We start from the raw sequence: 18,725 nt of genomic DNA, 5'->3' as shown, positions 1-18,725 counted from the left end.
CCTACAGGAAACTCGGAACTGCTGAAAAATGGGTCACAGGTCACAAGATAACTCTGCCTTTCTAGGACGAAACAGTGACTTCCTACGACCTAGAAATCGCAGCCAGGGCTAGGTTGGTGTTTGTCCTAAGTCTGGACTTCCTTGGCCTGAGAAATCACATTTTGACTATTCCTCGACTTGGACGGGGCTAGAAATGGCAGGCACGGCGAAATCGAAACCTGCTAGGACCAAGAAGCTGACTACGCGCGAAACCGCCGGGTTCTGCCACCGAGGCTTGAGCGGCGCAGCCACTACTGGGCTCTGGAGGAAGAGCTGGAGCCCGAGCGGCAGCGCTGGGAAGAGACGGCACCGGCACAGCTCCCCTGTCACCCGCCCGGAGGGGCGGCGCGCTCTCCCCCAAACCCAGCCAGCGGCCGCTGCCGTGAGGAACGCCAGGCTCGGCGGAACTGCCGCAGCTTCGACCCCGAATCCCTCAGATCCGCAACCTGATCGCTGCCGCCATCGAGAAAATGGAGGTACCAAAAATCGAATTGTGCTTCGACCAAGAGAGCTTGGCTCGGCGAAATGGCGGTGCCAGGAGCCTGCGAGTGACGCGGCCGGAGGGGTTGTGAAGGACAACATTCGTTTTGACGCCACCAACGGTGCTGTCACCAGGAAACCATCGACTATGAGAAAAAAGAGAAGTTCGGGCCGGGCGCGGTGGCTCAAGCCTGTAATCCCAGCACTGTGGGAGGCCGAGGCGGGTGGATCACGAGGTCAACAGATCGAGACCATCCTGGTCAACATGGTGAAACCCCGTCTCTACTAAAAATACAAAAACATTAGCTGGGCATGGTGGCGCGTGCCTGTAATCCCAGCGACTCAGGAGGCTGAGGCAGGAGAATTGCCTGAACCCGGGAGGCGGAGGTTGCGGTGAGCCGAGATCGCGCCATTGCACTCCAGCCTGGGTAACAAGAGTGAAACTCCGTCTCAAAAAAAAAAAAAAAAGAGAAGTTCGGCCACAAAGAAACTCCTCACGGCAAGTGCTGTGACAGAAAAACCGCCGGCTCCGCGCCGCTGGCGAAAGAGCCAACGGGAACGCCGGGTGCTGCGACCCTGACGCCGGTGCTTAGAGGGCCTCGGATGGAGAAAGCGACGCGCGGAGACCAGGAGGCTGCCCATCACAGCTAGCAGCTGACACAAGCTCTCTCGGGGAGAAAGCGCGGATCAGAAAATGCAGACTCGGTGCCCGGGCCAGCGCAGCCACTGAAGGAGGTGACCCACGTGGCGGTGGTACCAGCGAAACACACACCGCGGTTAGGACAACACCCATGGGGATGGCACAGAGAAGCACGCGCTGCCACTGAAGTACATCCAGCTCCGCGCAACCAGTGGTCCTGCGATCGAGAAACCGCCAGTTGGGCTCGACTAGAAATTTCTGAAAACAGGTCTTCCACAGCAGCTATCCAACCCACGACAGACAAACGCCTTTAGAGAGCACCCAACGGTGCTGAGACCGGCCTGGGACAGCACAAAGCACAGAGCGGTTCGGGTACCAAGAAACACCACACTCTGTGAAACCAACCTCGCCGCCACCGGATCCAGGTTGCTACCGGCGAAGGTGCTGCAGGCTCAGTTCGCGGATTCAGGATGCCTGGCGGGGCTAGGGAGGTTGGGAGGGAGAAGTCCGCGAAGTTGTGAAACCAGCGGCGCTTGGACCCAACGAGCACCTGCCCGTAGCAAATGCTAGTGCTGTTGCAAAAGACAACTTTTGGCGCAAAGAACGGGAGCCCAGGAGCATTTGATAACGCAAAGGAGTGAGAAACTGCCGGTGCCAGGAAAGGAGCGGCGCAGCAACCAACTGCGCGCTTGGTGCCACCAAAGAACTGCCGGCTCTACCCACTCTTGATTCCCGTGTCAGTCCTCTCAAGCCTAGAGAAGTCTGTATTTGTTCCCCCCCCCCCCCGCCTTAATTCATTCCTTGATCTTGACATGCTGTTATTTTCTTATGGCCTTGGGTAAATTTTGGAGAGCGGGCTTAATCCCAAGAGATTTTATGTTTCCGTTCTTAGAATAAAGATTTAGAGTTACCATGTTGAATGTAATATCACTGTTTTATTTATTTCATAGTTTTTAGGAACAGAAACAACACTTTCAGACATGAAAAACTGGCCTGGCCAAAAGGGTTCCTTTTTTACAGGTGAGTAAGAAATGTCGCTTCTGGCAGGTCCGGGAACATCAGGATATTTGGAGGACGTTAACAAAAGGAGAATTCACACCAATCTATAGGTATTGCAGGCAGAATATGATAGCAAGATCTTGGTTTGGTTTCCTAGCCACGAGAGGGTTTTAAAAGTCTAATTTAAGATTCCTTGTGAAAAGATCCAGAAACTTAAAAGAGAGCCTATGCGGTAAACCGTTATTCCTGCTGCACTTGTGTAAATAATTAAGCCAATTTAAATGACACTAAACATTTTGTAAACAAATTACTTGGTGGGGGAGGGGGCTCAAACCTGTAATCCCAGCACTTTGGGAGGCCAAGGTGGGCAGATCACCTGAGGTCAGGAGACCAGCCTGGCCAACATGCTGAAACCCTATCCCTAATAAAAATACAAAAAGTAGCCAGGTGTGGTGGTGGGGACCTGTAATCACAGCTACTCTGGAGGCTGAGGCAGGAAAATTGCTTGAACCTGGGAGGCACAGGTTGTAGGGAGCCGAGATCACATCATTGCACTCCAGCCTGGGTGACAAGAGTGAAACTTCATCTCAAAAAAAAAAATTTTTTTTAACTCTTACTAATACTTTGATGGCTGGGCAAGGTGGCTAAGGCCTGTAATCTCAGCACTTTGGGAGGCCAAGGTGGGCGGATCACCTGGGGTCAGGAGTCAGAGACCAGCCTGGCCAACATGCTGAAACCCTGCCTCTACTAAAAATACAAAAATTAGTTGGGCATGGTGGCGGGCACCTGTAATCCCAGCTACTCGGGAAGTTGAGGCAGGAGAATCACTTGAACCCAGGAGACAGAGGTTGCAGTGAGCCGAGACTGTGCCACTGCACTCCAGCCTGGGAAACAGAGAGACTCCATCTCAAAACAAAAACAACAACAACAAAAAATAATTTAATGATGTTTGATAGAAATGGGGGTAATCGGCCGGGTGCAGTGGCTCATGCCTGTAATCCAGCACTTTGGGAGGCTGAGGTGGGTGGATCATGAGGTCAGGAGATAAAGACCATCCTGGCCAACATGGTGAAACCCCATCTCTATTTAAAAAAAATAAAAAATAAAAAATAAAGAAATGGGGGTAATCATAAAGAAAAATTTAGAATTAAAACCTATAGGCTGGGTGCGGTGGCTCACCCCTGTAATCTCAGCACTTTGGGAGGCTGAGGCGGGCAGATCACGAGGTCAAGAGATGGAGACCATCCTGTCCAACATGGTGAAACCCCGTCTCTACTAAAAATACAAAAATTAGCTGGCCATGGTGGCGCTCGGCTGTAGTCCCAGCTACTCAGGAGGCTGAGGCAGGAGAATCGCTTGAACCTGAGAGGCAGAGTTTGCAGTGAGCCGAGATCTGGCCACTGAACTCCAGCCTGGCAACAGAAGGAGACTCCTTCCAAAAAAAATAAAAAATAAAAAAAATAAAAACCTATAGTGTACCTATTATTCGATTCTAGCCCATTGTTATTGAGGCTTTGTCATCTACCTGAAATCGAGACTGGATCTTTATTCCTTTGTTATCTTTAAGATCTTGCTATGGGCAGGGTGCCATGGCTAAATCCTGTAATCCCAGCATTTAGGGAGGCCAGGATGGAGGATCATTTGAGCCCTGGAGTTCAAGACCAGCCTGGGTAACATGGCAAAAACCACGTCTTTAGAAAAAGTACATGGTGGCACACCCCTGTGGCCAAGCTACTTGGAAAGCTGAGGTAGAAGGACTGCTTGAACCAGGGAGGTTGAGGCTGCAGTAAACCGTGTTCGTGCCACTGCACTCCAGCCTGGAAGACAAAGTGAGACTCTGTCTCAAAAAAAAAACAAAAACAAAAACAAAAAAAAAGCTCAGAATGGCTATTCAAACTAATATTTCTGATTTTGTCTACCCTTCTGGCTTGGAATTGCCTAAATTAAACTGTACTTTTCCTGAATTCCCATAAGCTGAAGCTAGATGGTTTAACATAGACTGCAGAGAAATCACCACAAGTCATGTAGGAACTACTCAGAAATTTTGCCAGAACACCTCATGCAAACTGCAAACCAGAAATTCTGTCAGGTTGTCACTGCCCGCCCCCATTCAAATTGAAGATGCTTCAAGCACATCTAGAAATTTCTCGATTGGCTGTCCTCTGGACCCAAAAAACTGAATTAATAGTTGGTTCTAACCATTGACCTTTGGTTTTCTTTTGTTTCTATAGAAATACCTCTTATTAAATGCATGATTGCTTGTGTCATAAACAGGCCTAACTTTGTTGGAAGCCCATCTGCAATCCTACCACCTGCCTTGAGACAGTCCTGTTAAATGTTTAACTGAACTGACCTATTCTCAGGACTAAGAGACTGCTTTAATGACTAATTGGATAATACACAGACCCACATTGTGAACTGTGAAACTTGATGAGGAGGTATCCTGGTACCTTGGCAATTAAGAAAACCACAGAAGCAAGAAGGTCATGACTACCACACACACTATGCCTTTCTCTGTGGCAGCTGGCCATAACAGAATTAACTGACCTTCCTCTCCTGAAGGTAGGGCATAAACCCTCATTCCAGAGAGTCCTTCCTAGGACCTAGAGGCCAAAAAGAATCTGAACAGACAGCCATTTCTGGGTTCCCCAGCACCCAATTTACTGGCACTACATAATTCACTTTTTGTCTGATCATACTTCTACATGACTGTTCATAGAATCCAAGCATAAAAATACACACTTTTCATTGGGTCTTTGGTCTTCATTTCTGAGGGCTCTCTTGTCATGGAAAACTTTGTTAAATAATTGTTTAATACTTTTCTCCTGATAATCTGTGTTTTGTTTTGAGAGTATCAGCCATGACCCTTGCAACAGATGAGGAAAAAGTATTATTTTTTCTTTCCTACAATAGACACCAGCAGTAACTGGACTCTACCCCCCATGGAATTTCCCTCACTTCCCCTTTGCTTGCCTGATTCAATCATAACAACCCTGCTGACTTTTAATTGTGCCTTTCTGAGTAATACGATTTTCACCTTAATTGTATCAGGTGCTGAAGAAATTTTTCTAGGCAAATTAGTGATAATTTCCCAAGTATTTGGACGTTGGTGTCTGCCATTCTGTATAAGACAAAACACACTATAAAGGCACACTCCATATTGGACTGAATCATTTACTCCCTTTCCTAGATCAGCCACACAGCTTGGCCTGATCAGGAGGTTAAAATACAAAGCTCCATTCATCATCTTTGGAAGAACGGTTTTAAAGGCAGCATGTCCAGAGCCCACACGCTACTGGACCTAAACCTAAAATAAGCTGGGACTGAGCACTGGATAGCTTCACTGGACTCAGCCACCACTGCCAATGCCCCCAGTTCTCTCTAAATATGAACTGCAATGCATTGAGTTTGCCATGCTGGACTCACATTGGCTAGAGTCATTCCTGGTGTTTAAAGGGGACCAAAAATACCATGGAGACTCACATGTCTGGGGACCAATGACTAAAATAACAAAAGAACTACCTTCACTTGAAGAATACGTGTTTGCTATAGACAATAGGGCCAAATGGGTCCTGCACCAGCCAGGAGATATAGCCAGCAAAGGTAAACAGATTGATGCCCTGAACAACTCTAACAGCCCAGGCTGCCCACAAGAAATTGCTGAAAATTAAGGCTTAGGAAAGACTGGAACCCAGAAAAGAAAGGATCCCCAGTCTTGCCCATGGCTCATAGCACCACCCCTTTCAACTGATGTGCTGGAAGGAGGTCATGCACCCCAGTTGGGGCCCTCATGCTGTTCTTGTGGACTTCCATTGGACTGTGCTCTGCTTGGAGCTGGAAGTCTCTGCAGTGGAGATCCTTCCATATTTTGCTCTTCATCTTCTCAATGCCTTCAAGGATTTCAATTGGAAAAATTCTATTCACATAGTCAACAATATGCTAAAAAACTTTACTTTTTTATCTGCTAAGAATCCATGTTTCTTTGTACATGATCATTAAAGCCTTCTTTCATATTCTCCACCTGTGGAATTGATTTTGGGTAGGTGGAGTCAGGATTAGAAGCACACATAGATCAACGCAAGCATGAAAGCGGCCTGGATCCAGGTCAGAGCTGGAGGCTGAACTTCCAGGAGCCTTGGAATAGCTATGGATACCAACAGGGTGGGAAGGGACAGTGGGCCACTGTCCTGGGATTCTCTTGAAACTGAGCTTGGCCTCCCTGCTGAGAGCAGAGAACAATCATCAATAAACGTTCTTGCAATGGTCTGAAGTTTACATTAACAGGTTGGAGGCGAAAATTAAATATAGGGAAACATGAGGAAGATCCCCAGCCCTGTGCCTTTTGAATTGACAACCATGGCATTCCAGGGCATCATTTCTTGGATGGACATTCCAGGCAGTTATGGAATTCTTCCAACCTGGGACCTGCCACCTCAAGAATCCACATGGATTGGATCCAGCAAAACTAAATATCTAGCCCAACTTCAAAATCCAGTAACACTGAAGGCTCAAGTACATCACTGGTGCACACTTGGCCCAGGGAGGCTATGCTGTCACAGTCCCTACCATCTCAGCGCCTGCAGCATCTGAGACAGTCCTTCCTGCAGGTATCCCAGGAGAAAGATTTATGCATCCCCGTAGCTTCAACCTGCAGTGTACCAGGCACAGAAAAATGGATGTCTTCAGAAAGAGATGAAAAAACGCAGTGTAGCAGGAGCGGCCACGGGAAAGGATCTCTTGGACACTGAATACAGGAGGAAAGAATTTATTTCAGCTGGTAGCTTGGTGGCATAGGTGCCTAACAGCCAAGCTCCCCTAACAAAGGGAGGTTCAGCCTTTATATAGGCTTATACTTTAGATGTTACACATGGAAGAATCTTACGTTCATAGTTTTAGGACTTACATGTGAAAAGGTTTTAGTTTACAGTTTCAGGAATTACATATGAAAGGGTTCTGGTTTACAGTTTTAGGACTCACATGTGAAAAGATTTCTGGTTTGATCTTGTTTTAAGTAAAAATAGTGCCCTCTCCATAGTGCCTTCTGGAGAGTTTCTCCAAGGCCTAGGCTGTTGTTTTCAGGAAGGAGATTCAGGAGGTGCCAGCTGGTCTGCTCTCCCTTCTACTGAGATGCACAGTGGATGACAGAGGGGGAGGGAATCCCAAATGCCTGGATCTACTTCCTCACCACCCCCCTTTGAGACCCTCACCATTTTATAATATCAGTGAGAGGTCTCACTTTCATTTTCACTTTCCAGATTTTCTGAAGAAAACAACTGATAATGTTTCATATAATATACTTGTGATGTCATTTTTTGCCTAACGACATTAGTAATGAAGCCCCTAATCATCTGAAGGAACAGGGGGAGTAGACAAGGGAGCAGTAAACAAACATCTATTATTATTATAACACTTATGATGAGGGTTTTGAATCCTCCCAAGGATGAGAATCAACCTCCAAATAAGGACTCAAGGTTAAATCCGTGCCACACCTGTACAGGTACGTGTGCCAGTTTGGTCATGTCTCGCACAATATCCTCCACTGCTTGCCCCTGGTCATCTATGTGCAGACAGCAGTTGGTTAGATTGAATTTTCCACAGACTCCTCCTTCGGCTGCTAGCAAATAATCTAGGGCCAGCCGGTTCTGATAAACTGCGTTTCTCATTTGAGTTTCTTGTCGGGCCAAGAAGGACAGAGCTTTGCCCATTTTATTAGTGAGTATTCTAAAACAGCCTACAACCAGACGATCCTGTTGAGCATGTAAATAGGGGTCTGGTATCCCCATGAGCCATCCTCTGCCCATGTGGCCAGCCCGTAATACTTAATAATTCTTTCTGGTGGCCACTCATCATCTGTCCAATCCCCTATTTTTAGGTCTCTTTTCTCCCTAGCGGAGTAGGCTGGATACCCTAATAGCTCACCAGTCTTAACACATAATAGGAAGAAAGAGGGATTAATGATGCCTATGACACAGCTACCTGTCCACCTGTTAGGCAGTTGTATGTATGCCCTGTGTCCTCATATCCAGTATAACCCAGGCTGGGCTGCCCAATCTCTCCGGTACTCAGGATGATCCCAAGCAACCTGTAATTTTGGAAATTTTAGAAGGGGGTTCTTCTCTGTATAATTTGAGCTCCACCAGGTTACTGTGCCCATGGTTCCATTATACAATTGCTGCCCTAAGCAGCTAAGCTTCCCTACTGGAATAGTGAAGCCTGCTCCCTCTCTGGCCAAACAGTATTGTACAATAATTGAGACGTTTAAAACCTAGAAACTGTTGGCTTGAACCTTTGGAACTGAGGTCAGGTCCGGGACAGGGTCAGAAGGTAATAATTCACAAGCTTCCCATGGCCACCTGTCACCCATGGTTGTTCCTTCACATACATAGCAAGAAGTGACATTGAGGGAATGGGCCAGGTTTTCAGCCAGTTGGAGAAACAAGTTCTTCGTCCTTTTTGGAAGCTCTGGTATCAGTTCATCTAATAGATCATAAAAGTGCTGGTACACTGGCTGGGCTGAGAGTTTTTAGACTTTTCCCCAAATTTGGATACTAACTTCAGGGTCACGTCTTTTTTCATTAATTCCTAGCACTACACTCTCCCCTTTTTCCCATTTGGGGACTTGGGGGTTCGTGATTATTAATTCTACTGGGTTACAATGTCCTGAGATACAGGGGACATTACATCCTGAAGTGGTGTCTCTCTGTTTCACAAGGCGAACAGGATTATTTTAATCATTTTTCCAAGTGGCCCAGGTGACACAGGACCAATAGGTGCAGTCATAGCACCAGTAGGTTTTCTGGCAGAGGTATTTATGCTCTGTTGCATAACTTTGTTCCCACCCGAGGGAACCACAGCCCCTGGCACTGGAAGGATAGGCATTGATGGCTGCACAAGCATCAAACCTTAGAGTGACCTGTTTTGGGCTTTCTCTCTCTTCTGTCCTGGCTGTTAATTTAGTAGGGCTATTCCATTGCCCTGTCAGGAGTCTAATTTCAAAAGTCGTATGAATAGCAGGCTCTGATGGGTTGTAACATACATCAGGCTGTCCATCCCCCAGTCTACATATCTTATACTGAGTACCATTGTATAAACACGTTCCCTTTTGTGTCCCTGTGCACTCATAATAACTGTAAAACAAAAGAATGGCAGTGACATTTCGCCCTACCTTTGTAACCTGGTGGACACATTGAGAGCATTCTTCAAAATCAGTTAATGTCCCTACTGTACAAGTCCAAATATTAAGAACAGCAAGTCCCATGATGAGTTTATTCATGCTTCGGACCATGTGTGTGGACCAGCCAGCTTCTGGGATGTGGTTGGAGCAGAGCTTGTTGTCCACTTTAAGGTGATTCTGCAATTGTTGTCCGTGTTTGGTATGGCTCTCCGTCTCGGCGGCTGCTGGTTTCACACAGCTGTGGTGGATCCATGCTGGGATTCCCTCTACCTTCACAGCCATGGGGGTGGTCAGGATCGTGGTCTGGGATCCTTTCCACCGTGGTTTCAGAGGGGCTGCGCTCCAATCCTTCATCCACACGCGATTACCTGATGAGAAAGGGTGAACTGGGGAAAATAAGCTTACAGGACATCTGTCATTTACTCAGATTGAAATATCCTGGATGATTTTCCCTAGAGCTCATAACTGGCATCCTAACTCAATCTCCCCCCACTCTGGGGGAGTTCCTGGGACTGCCAGGAGTATGGGAGGCGGTCTATGATACAAGATTTCATATGGGGAATATCCTGTCTTCCTAGAGGGGGTGCATCTAATTTTGAATAACACTAAGGAAGTGCCTGCACCCACTTTAATCTTGTTCCCTGACACATTTTCCCTAAGCTGTTTTTGATGGTTCAGTTCATTCTTTCCACTTTTCCAGAACTCTGAGGTCAGTAGGCAGCGTGCAGCTTCCAGGTGATACCCAAGGCCGTTGCTGTTTTCTGGACTAAATCAGCCACAAATGCTGGTCCGTTGTCTGATCCGATGTGCAGTGGCAGTCCAAACCTAGGGATGAGATCTCGAAGCAGTATACAGATCACGATATGGGCCCTTTCAGTCCTAGGCGGGAAGGCCTCTACCCATCCAGAGTATGTGCACACCAGGACCAACAAATACTTATGTCCCCCACACTTGGACATTTCAGTAAAGTCTACCTGGAGATCTTCAAACGGAGCTTCTCCATAAGATTGAATTCCAGGGGGAACAGTGGGACCCTGCCTCGCGTTGTGTTGCCGACATGTACTGCATCGCTGTGCCACAGTTTTGGTCAAGGCTGGTAAGTGTGAGATGTAAAAGTACCGGCTCAGCATCCTTTCAAGCAACTCTTGACCTAAATGAGTGGCCTCATGTACGACTTGTACAACTGCAGCCCCCAGCAGCTGTGGTACTGCTATTCTTCCATCCGGCAGTTGGATCCATCCTTCTTTAATCAGTTGCCCGCCTTCTGTCTGGAGAAAGTCTCTTTCCTCCTTAGAATAAGTAGGTATTAGATCAGGGATCTGGGGAATCAGCGGGGTTGTAACTGCTGTTCGGCAGGGGGCAGATGCTGCCTTGAGAGCTGCTGAATCAGCTCGGGAATTTCCCAGGGCCACAGAGGTGTGGTCCTGCTGATGTCCTCGGCAATGCATGACTGCTACCTTCCGGGGCATCCAGACTGCTTCTAGCAATTGCAAAATCTCATGTTGATATTCTTTTCCCCCTGAAGTTAACAGGCCTCTCTCTTTGTACAGTGCTCCATGTACTTGGAGAGTCAGGAAGGCATATCGAGAGTCAGTGTAAATGTTTACAACCTTATCTTTACTCAGCTCTAGGGTTCGAGTTAAAGCAATGAGTTTAGCCTTCTGAGCTGAGGTGCCCTGAGGCAGGGATTTGGCCTCGATTACAGGGTCCACAGTTACCACTGCGTAGCCAGCACATCTTTCCCCTCGTGGACTGACAAAGCTGCTCCCATCCACATACAACTCCCAGTCTACTACCATCCATGGCTGATCCTGAAGATCAGGCCTGTTGGAATAGACTGTGTCCAGGACTTCAACACGGTCTATTCTAGCAGGCCTGATCTTCGGGATCAGGACTTCAACACAACGCCAGTTGTGTTCCACCGGACCCTCTGACATTGGGAGCAAAGTGGCGGGGTTTAACGTGTTGCAGACTTCAATGGTGATGTGGGGATTTTCACATAGCAGGCCCTGGTATTTGGTCAGCCTAACATCTGATAACCAGTGGTGCCCTCTGGTCTTCATTAGAGTCACTACTGCATGGGGTGCCTTGATATTTAGGCTCTGTCCCAGAGTTAGCTTATCTGCCTCTTGTGCTAACAGAGCAAATGCTGCCAGGGCCCTTAAGCGTGGGGGCCATCCTTTGGAAACTCCATCCAGCTGTTTGGAGAGGTAAGCTACTGGTCTGGGCCAAGGTCCTACTGTTTGGACTATGACCCCAACTGCCACAAATAATATGAAGGGCTTTGTTAAATCAGGCAGCCCCAAAGCTGGAGCTGACATTAGTTTAGTTTTCAGTTCCTGATAGGCCTGACACTGCTGGGATCCCCATGCAAAGGGCTTTTTGTCTCCCTCCTTTGTCACATCATAGAGTGGTTTGGCTAGTACTGCAAAGCTTGGAATCCACAATCTACAGAAGCCCACGGCTCCCAGGAATTCCCACACCTGCCTTCTAGTCTTGGGTTCTAGCAGGTCACAAATTACTTGCTTCCTTTCTGTTCCTAGGCTGCGTTCCCCCTTCCGGATGTTAAACCCCAGATACTTCACTTGCTGTTGGCAAATCTGGGCTTTCTTTTTAGATGCTTTATACCCACAGTCCTCCAGGTGCCAAAGTAAGACATCAGTTCCTTTTGCGCACCTGACTGCCGTGGGGTGTCCCAACAAAAGATTATCAGCATATTGAAGCAGGACACAGCCTAAGTCTTTAGCCGGAAACCTTTGGAGGTCACGGGCCAGTGCCTCCCCAAAAATGGCAGGAGAGTTGTTGAACTCTTGGGGGAGCCAGGTCCAGGTGCACTGGGTGGTCCCACCTATTTCTGGATTCTCCCATTGAAGGGCAAATAGCTTCTGACTTTCAAAAGCCAGCCTGATGCTAAAGAAAGCATCCTTTAAGTCCAGGCAGGTGAACCAGCCATCCTCTACTGGCAATAATCCCAGCAGTGTATATGGATTAGGCACAGTTGGGTGCAAAGTCACTGTGGCCTGATTGACCAGGCGCAAGTCTTGTGCTCGCCTGTAGTCTTTGGTCCCTGGTTTAAGGACAGGCAAGAGGAGGGTGTTCCATGGAGACTGGCAAGGAACTATAATTCCATAGTCCTTTAAGCATTTTAGATGGACCTGAATGCTTTCTAGCGCCTCTCAGGGAACTGGATATTGCTTTTGTCTAACTGGTTGAGCCCAAGGCTTGACTTCAATTAGCACAGGGGCCTGGTTAATTGCCAGTCCAGGTGGATTGTCCTCTGCTCAGACCTTAGGCCATCGTCTTGCTAACTCAGGCTTTATTTCCTGGTCTGGTTTGGTTAAGAAGAATCTCCACTCTTCCTCACGAGGCACCCTGGGGGCCATTATGACCCCAGTTTTAGGCAATGCCAACTGTAAGTTGCCATTCTTTGTGAAGGTTAGGGTCGCCCGTAGTTTACTGAGCAGATCCCTTCCTAGCAGGGGCAAAGGGCAATCAGGCATGTATAAGAACTGGTGAATCACCTCGTGCCTCCCCAGCTCACAAGTCCGAGGCAAACAAAAAGATTGTTTTTCTGACACCCCAGTAGCTCCAACAATATCAGCTGCCTTCTTCGATAGGGGGGCCACAGCGGTGGCTACCAGCGAATATTCAGCGCCTGTATCAATGAGGAAGTAAATGGCCTTGCCCCCTACTGTCATCCTGACCATGGGCTCCTTGGGGGCAATAGAGCCCGGTCCCCTTCAGTCTAGTGGTCCTTCCATTAGATTGAACAGAGCCCCTTCACTTTTGTCTGAAGCCTCATGCTCAGGGTCTCCCTGTTTTCCCATTAACCATGGACGTTTTCCTTCCAGTGTCCTAATTCCCAACAAAAAGCACACTGATCACGTTGCAGGCATGGGCGCGCAGACTGGGAGGACTTCCAGGAACCCCTCTTTTCCCACCCTCTTGGGGGCACTCCTTTAATAGCGGCAGCTATCAAGTCGGCATTCCGCGGAGCCTGGGGCTCCCTTTCTTTATGACATTCTCTCTGGCTTACTGTTTCTCTGTTTACAAACACCTGGTTAGCTATTTCCAATAACTGTGAGGTATTCATGCACGCAAATCCTGCCTGTTTCTGCAATTTTCATCTAATGTCTTCTGCACACTGACTGACAAATGCCATATTTATCATACGCTGATTTTCCGGGCTTTCAGGATCAAAAGGTGTGTACATGCAGTAAGCTTCACACAGTCTTTTATAGAATTGGGTAGGGCTTTCCTCTTTTCCTTGAAGAACCTCAGAGACTTTGTTAATGTTTGTAACTCTCTGGGCCCCTTTTTTTTAATCCTTCCAGCAAGGCTTCTCTGTACCAGATAAGCTTTTGCATGCCCTCCGGGGTGTTTGGATCCCACTGGGGGTCAGTTCCCTGTAGCTGGACCCTGACATACTCTTGGGGGTTCTGGTAATTTGCAGGAACATGCTCCTCCAGCCAATTAGAAGTGGCTTGGAGTGTTCTCCGCCTTTCGTCCCTGTTAAAAAGATGCATAAGCAGCTGATGGCAATTGGCCCAGATGGGATTATGAGTCTGAATAATAGTTTGCAGCAGATCAATGAGAGCTTGGGGTTTCTCGGTATAAGACGGGCTGTTATTCTTCCAATTGACAAGATCAGCCAAGGTGAACGGCAGGTAAGTGAAAACATGCTTTTCTACCATGTGGCCGTCCTCATCCACTCCCGTGTACCTCTGCTCTCTCAAAGGCATCTGCACCCCAGCCTTGGGTCGCAGACGCAGACGAACTGCCAGAGGGGGTTACCTTAGGGAAGCAGGCAGTAATGGGTGGGGTTTTTCCACATTCTCTTTTGTCTACTTTGGGGAATTTAGGGTTGTGCAGCTCGGGGAGTTGTTTCTGCCACTGAATCTGCCCAGACCTTGAGGTTCCACATCTCTCGTCGGCAAGGGGAATGGTAGTTTCTAGCAGTCTGTCCCTTGGCCACTAAAACAGTCGCTGCCTGCTCTCTTAGCCACTTCGGAGGGTTTAACACTAACTGCAACCACGAGCCTATATACGGAAATTAAACAAGGTGTTCTAGCTCACCATATATAACCTCATGCCTTACTTTGGAGACAAGGAACCTGTCTAGGGTCCCCTTTGGGGGCCAACCGACCCCATATGCTGGCCAATCTTCCCTGCATAAAGCCCTTAAATTTCTCTGGTGTCATAGTTATTTTATAATTTCCACTAAATCCCTTCTTGAAATTTTTCAGCATGGTTTCTAAAGGGGTGGGCTTGCTATGGGAGTGACCCATATTAACACTTCAAAGAAACAATTCCTACAGCTAGGAAAGTGCTAGTTCACTCACAGCAGTTCCCGTCCTCCACCTAGCAAGACGTAGCACTGAGCACTCTCCGATTTACATTCACTTCAATCCTTTTACAATCACCCAGAGGCTTCTTCACTCAAGCCGTCTTTGGCTGTCTCTAATTCTTACAAATTGCTTAATGCATGAGGACCTTGCTAACGGGCCTGATACCTTTTATGACTGATGAGTCCGGTCGGACACATCTATACACACAGACATACATTCAATTGCTCTCCTTCCAATTCAAAACCATAAGCAAAAGCTTCCAAGGTTACAGATAGCTACCTTCCAACATGCCAATCTGGCACGTGTGGGTGATCAGGCCACGCTTCCACCGAAAATGGGGTGGGCTACTTCCCCGGGTTCAATCTTCTCTTACAAATTGCTCGACGACACAGACAGACATCCAAACACACACATATTCGATTGCTCGCCTTCCAATTCAGAACCATAAGCAAAAACTTCCAAGGTTACAGAGAGCTACTTTCCAATGTGCTGATCTGGCATCCGTGGGTGATCAGGCCACGCTTCCACCCAAAACGGTGTGGGCCACTTTCCCGGGTTCAATATTATCAAATTTAGTGTCCAGACTTCCCCAAATATTCGTTCCTCCTCGGTGTTCAGCCACTGGGTGGATAGACATTGCAGGGCCTCCTTGCTCTGCTCTCGCGAGGCTTTTCCACCCGGCAAATACCTGCCCAGGAGCGCTCTCAGGATGCGTCACCCCAGTGAGCAGGAGTCCCCCGGCAGGGATACTCCACAAGTCTAGGCAAACCACCTAAGAGACTTTTTCTCGCCGTCTGCTATCCGAGACTCGCTTCCCTGCCAAAGCACCAAAAATGTAGCAGGAGCTGCCATGGGAAATGATCTCTTGGACACTGAATACAGGAGGAAGGAATTTATTTCAGCTGGTAGCTTGGTGGCATAGGTGCCTAACAGCCAAGCTCCCCTAACAAAGGGAGGTTCAGCCTTTATATAGGCTTATACTTTAGATGTTACACATGGAAGAATCTTGCGTTCATAGTTTTAGGACTCACACGTGAAAAGGTTTTAGTTTACAGTTTCAGGAATTACATATGAAAGGGTTCTGGTTTACAGTTTAAGGACTCACATGTGAAAAGGTTTTAGTTTAATCTTCCTTTAAGTAAAAATAGTGCCTTCTGGAGAGTTTCCCTAAGGCCTAGCCTGTCACCTATAGGAAGGTAAAACCGGAGGGATCAGTTGGTCAACCTTTTCTTCTATTGAAATGCAGCATGATAGTCAAAGGGGAAGTTGATCTGAGAAGTCGGGGTCTCCCTTTTCAGGGTGACAGAGCAAGACTCTGTCTCCAAAAAAAAAAAAAAAGAAGAAAAGAAATTAGACAGTGTCAATTTTAGTGTTTAATGCAGCAGGTTTTTTTTCTTTTTCTTTCTTTCTTTTTTTTTTTTTTAAGATGAGTTTTCACTATGTTGGTCAGGCTGGTCTTGAACTCCCGACCTCAGGTGATCCACCTGCCTTGGCCTCCAAAGTGCTTGGTGGCGTGAGCCACCACACCTGTCCCAATGCAGTGTTATAGACAAGTGGATAAACAAATATAAGTGCATGTACTGCTTATGAAAACATGTTTTAAAATAAGGACATTGATTTTTACTCAATGTCATGCTTCTAATGGCCAGGTTTTTTTTTTTGGTTTGTTTTTTAAAGAAAAAAAAGCCCCTATAAATGTTTTGTAACAAATTTATATGGAAAACATTTAAGGAGTCAGGTGTGGTGGCTCAAGCCTGTAGTACGGTAGTACCAGCTACTCAGAAGGCTGAGTTTGCAGGATTGCTTGAGTCTAGGAGTTTGAGACCAGGCTGGGCAGCACAGTAAGATCTTCATCTTTAAAACAAACAAATAAGGCTGGGTGTGGTGGCTGATGCCTGTAATCCCAGTATTTTGGGAGCCCAAGGCAGATGGATCACTTGAGGTCAAGAGTTTGAGACCAGCCTGGCCAACATGTTTATGGGTCAAGATGGCCAGGGGGAGACCTATGTTAATTCTAGCTAAATAATTATAAGCTTGCTTGGCTCAGAATACACTGAAGTTTATACATTGAACTAAACTATATTATTGGTGTTAATTAGAAATCACTTAATTAGAAATCAAGCAGCAACAGGAGGCCTAAGGTAAAGACCATCTGAGAGCGCAGTAACACCAGGGAACACCGAGGGGTGACTTCTGAGCAGGCAATACTGCTCTGGTCCCATAAATGCCTTCTCAACATGGAGACTGCATGAGGGTCTGTTAAAAGAGGGCTTATGAAAAGATCTCTGAGAAGGGAGGCTACTCTGCTCTCAAAATCTGGAAGGGTCTTTGCAGATGGGAGCTGGCAAGGAGAAGAAAAGCCTTGCAGGGCAGAGATCACGGAACGCCTCAGGCTGTGCCTAGGTTCTAGGAATTTGGAGTGATTTTAATTGCTCTATGTCCTAATTGTTCAGGAGATAAAAGCCCCTGGATGCATTGGGTGCAGTCAGACTGGGTGGCTCCTCATCCACTATTCTTCTGAAGCAGCCGCACCCTGATAACAATCGGTGATAAATTCAGAGTACTAGTTTAGCTCGTCTTAGAAGGATCTCCAGTGCTCTCCCCACCCACAAACCCCCGCTACCCCCATCTTACCTTCTACCCCATCACCCTCCCCTTCCATGCCCATAAGATCAATGAGATTATGCATGTAATAAAAGTGTTTGGAGCCCAGAGCTTGGGGCCAGTGCGGATCCTATGCTTGGGTTGGTCCCCTGGACCTATGCTGTAAATCTACCCTTGTGTCTCCGACTTCATTTTCTTTTCTCAACCCTTCGTCACCGCTGGGACTAAGGGCACCCACGTACGGGGCTGGGTTACTCAATGCATGTTGAAATCCTGTTTCTATTAAAAAATACAAAAATTAGCTGGGCATAGTGGTGGCCACCTGTAATCCCAGGTACTTGGGAGGCTGAGGCAGGAAAATCGCTTGAACCTCAGAGGTGGAGGTTGCAGTGAGCTGAGATTGTCCCACTGCAGTATAGCCTGGACAACAAAGTGAGATTCTGACTCAAAATAAATAAATAAATAAATAAATAAATAATTTAAAAAAAGAAATTATAAAATGATTAAGAATAAATACTAATTAAACTTACTTGATTTTATCATTCAGGTCTTATATAAACAGATATTTTAAAAACTTAAATAACTTGAAACTTTTTTTTAACTTAATTTTTTTTAAAAGATGGGGTTTCAAGCCGGGCGCGGTGGCTCAAGCCTGTAATCCCAGCACTTTGGGAGGCCGAGGCGGGTGGATCACGAGGTCAAGAGATCGAGACCATCCTGGTCAACACGTTGAAACCCCGTCTCTACTAAAGCTACAAAAAATTAGCTGGGCATGGTGGCGCGTGCCTGTAATCCCAGCTGCTCAGGAGGCTGAGACAGGAGAATTGCCTGAACCCAGGAGGCGGAGGTGGCGGTGAGCCGAGATCGCGCCATTGCACTCCAGCCTGGGTAACAAGAGCGAAAACTCCGTCTCAAAAAAAAAAAAAAAAAAAAGATGGGGTTTCACCATGATGGCCAGGCTGGTCTTGAACTCCTGACCTCAAGTGATCCACCCACCTCGGCCTCCCAAAGTGCTAGGATTACAGGTGTGAGCCACTGCGCCTGCCTATAACTTGAGATTTTTAAAAAATTTCTTTCTTGGTGTCTTGGAGAAAGAAAAAAAGAAAACATTTATGGATCAGAAAGAAAAATAAGAGAATGTAAAGTACAAGGTCTTTGGCAAGTGCATACTTGGCAAAAGACACTGGGTTGATACAAAACAAGTTATAAACATCTTAGGCATCTGGGTGTTTTGATTTCTTTTCACCCTTTCTTACTATTTCCTGTGTAGCCTTCTAAAGACAGGCTTCCTGTTGAGAAGCTGAGGTGAAGAGGGAGACCCTGGCTTCTCAGATCAACTTCCCCTTTGACTATCATGCTGCATTTCAATAGAAGAAAAGCTTGACAGACTGGCGCCTCTGGTTATACATTCCAATAGGTGACAGGCTAGGCCTTGGGGAAA

Source organism: Sapajus apella, unplaced genomic scaffold (assembly GCF_009761245.1).
Source record: "Sapajus apella isolate SASKATOON/1434 unplaced genomic scaffold, GSC_monkey_1.0 scaffold1, whole genome shotgun sequence".
Lineage (NCBI taxonomy): Eukaryota > Metazoa > Chordata > Mammalia > Primates > Cebidae > Sapajus > Sapajus apella.
The sequence above is the reverse complement of the archived record's forward strand: the minus strand, read 5'-3'. Positions refer to the sequence as shown.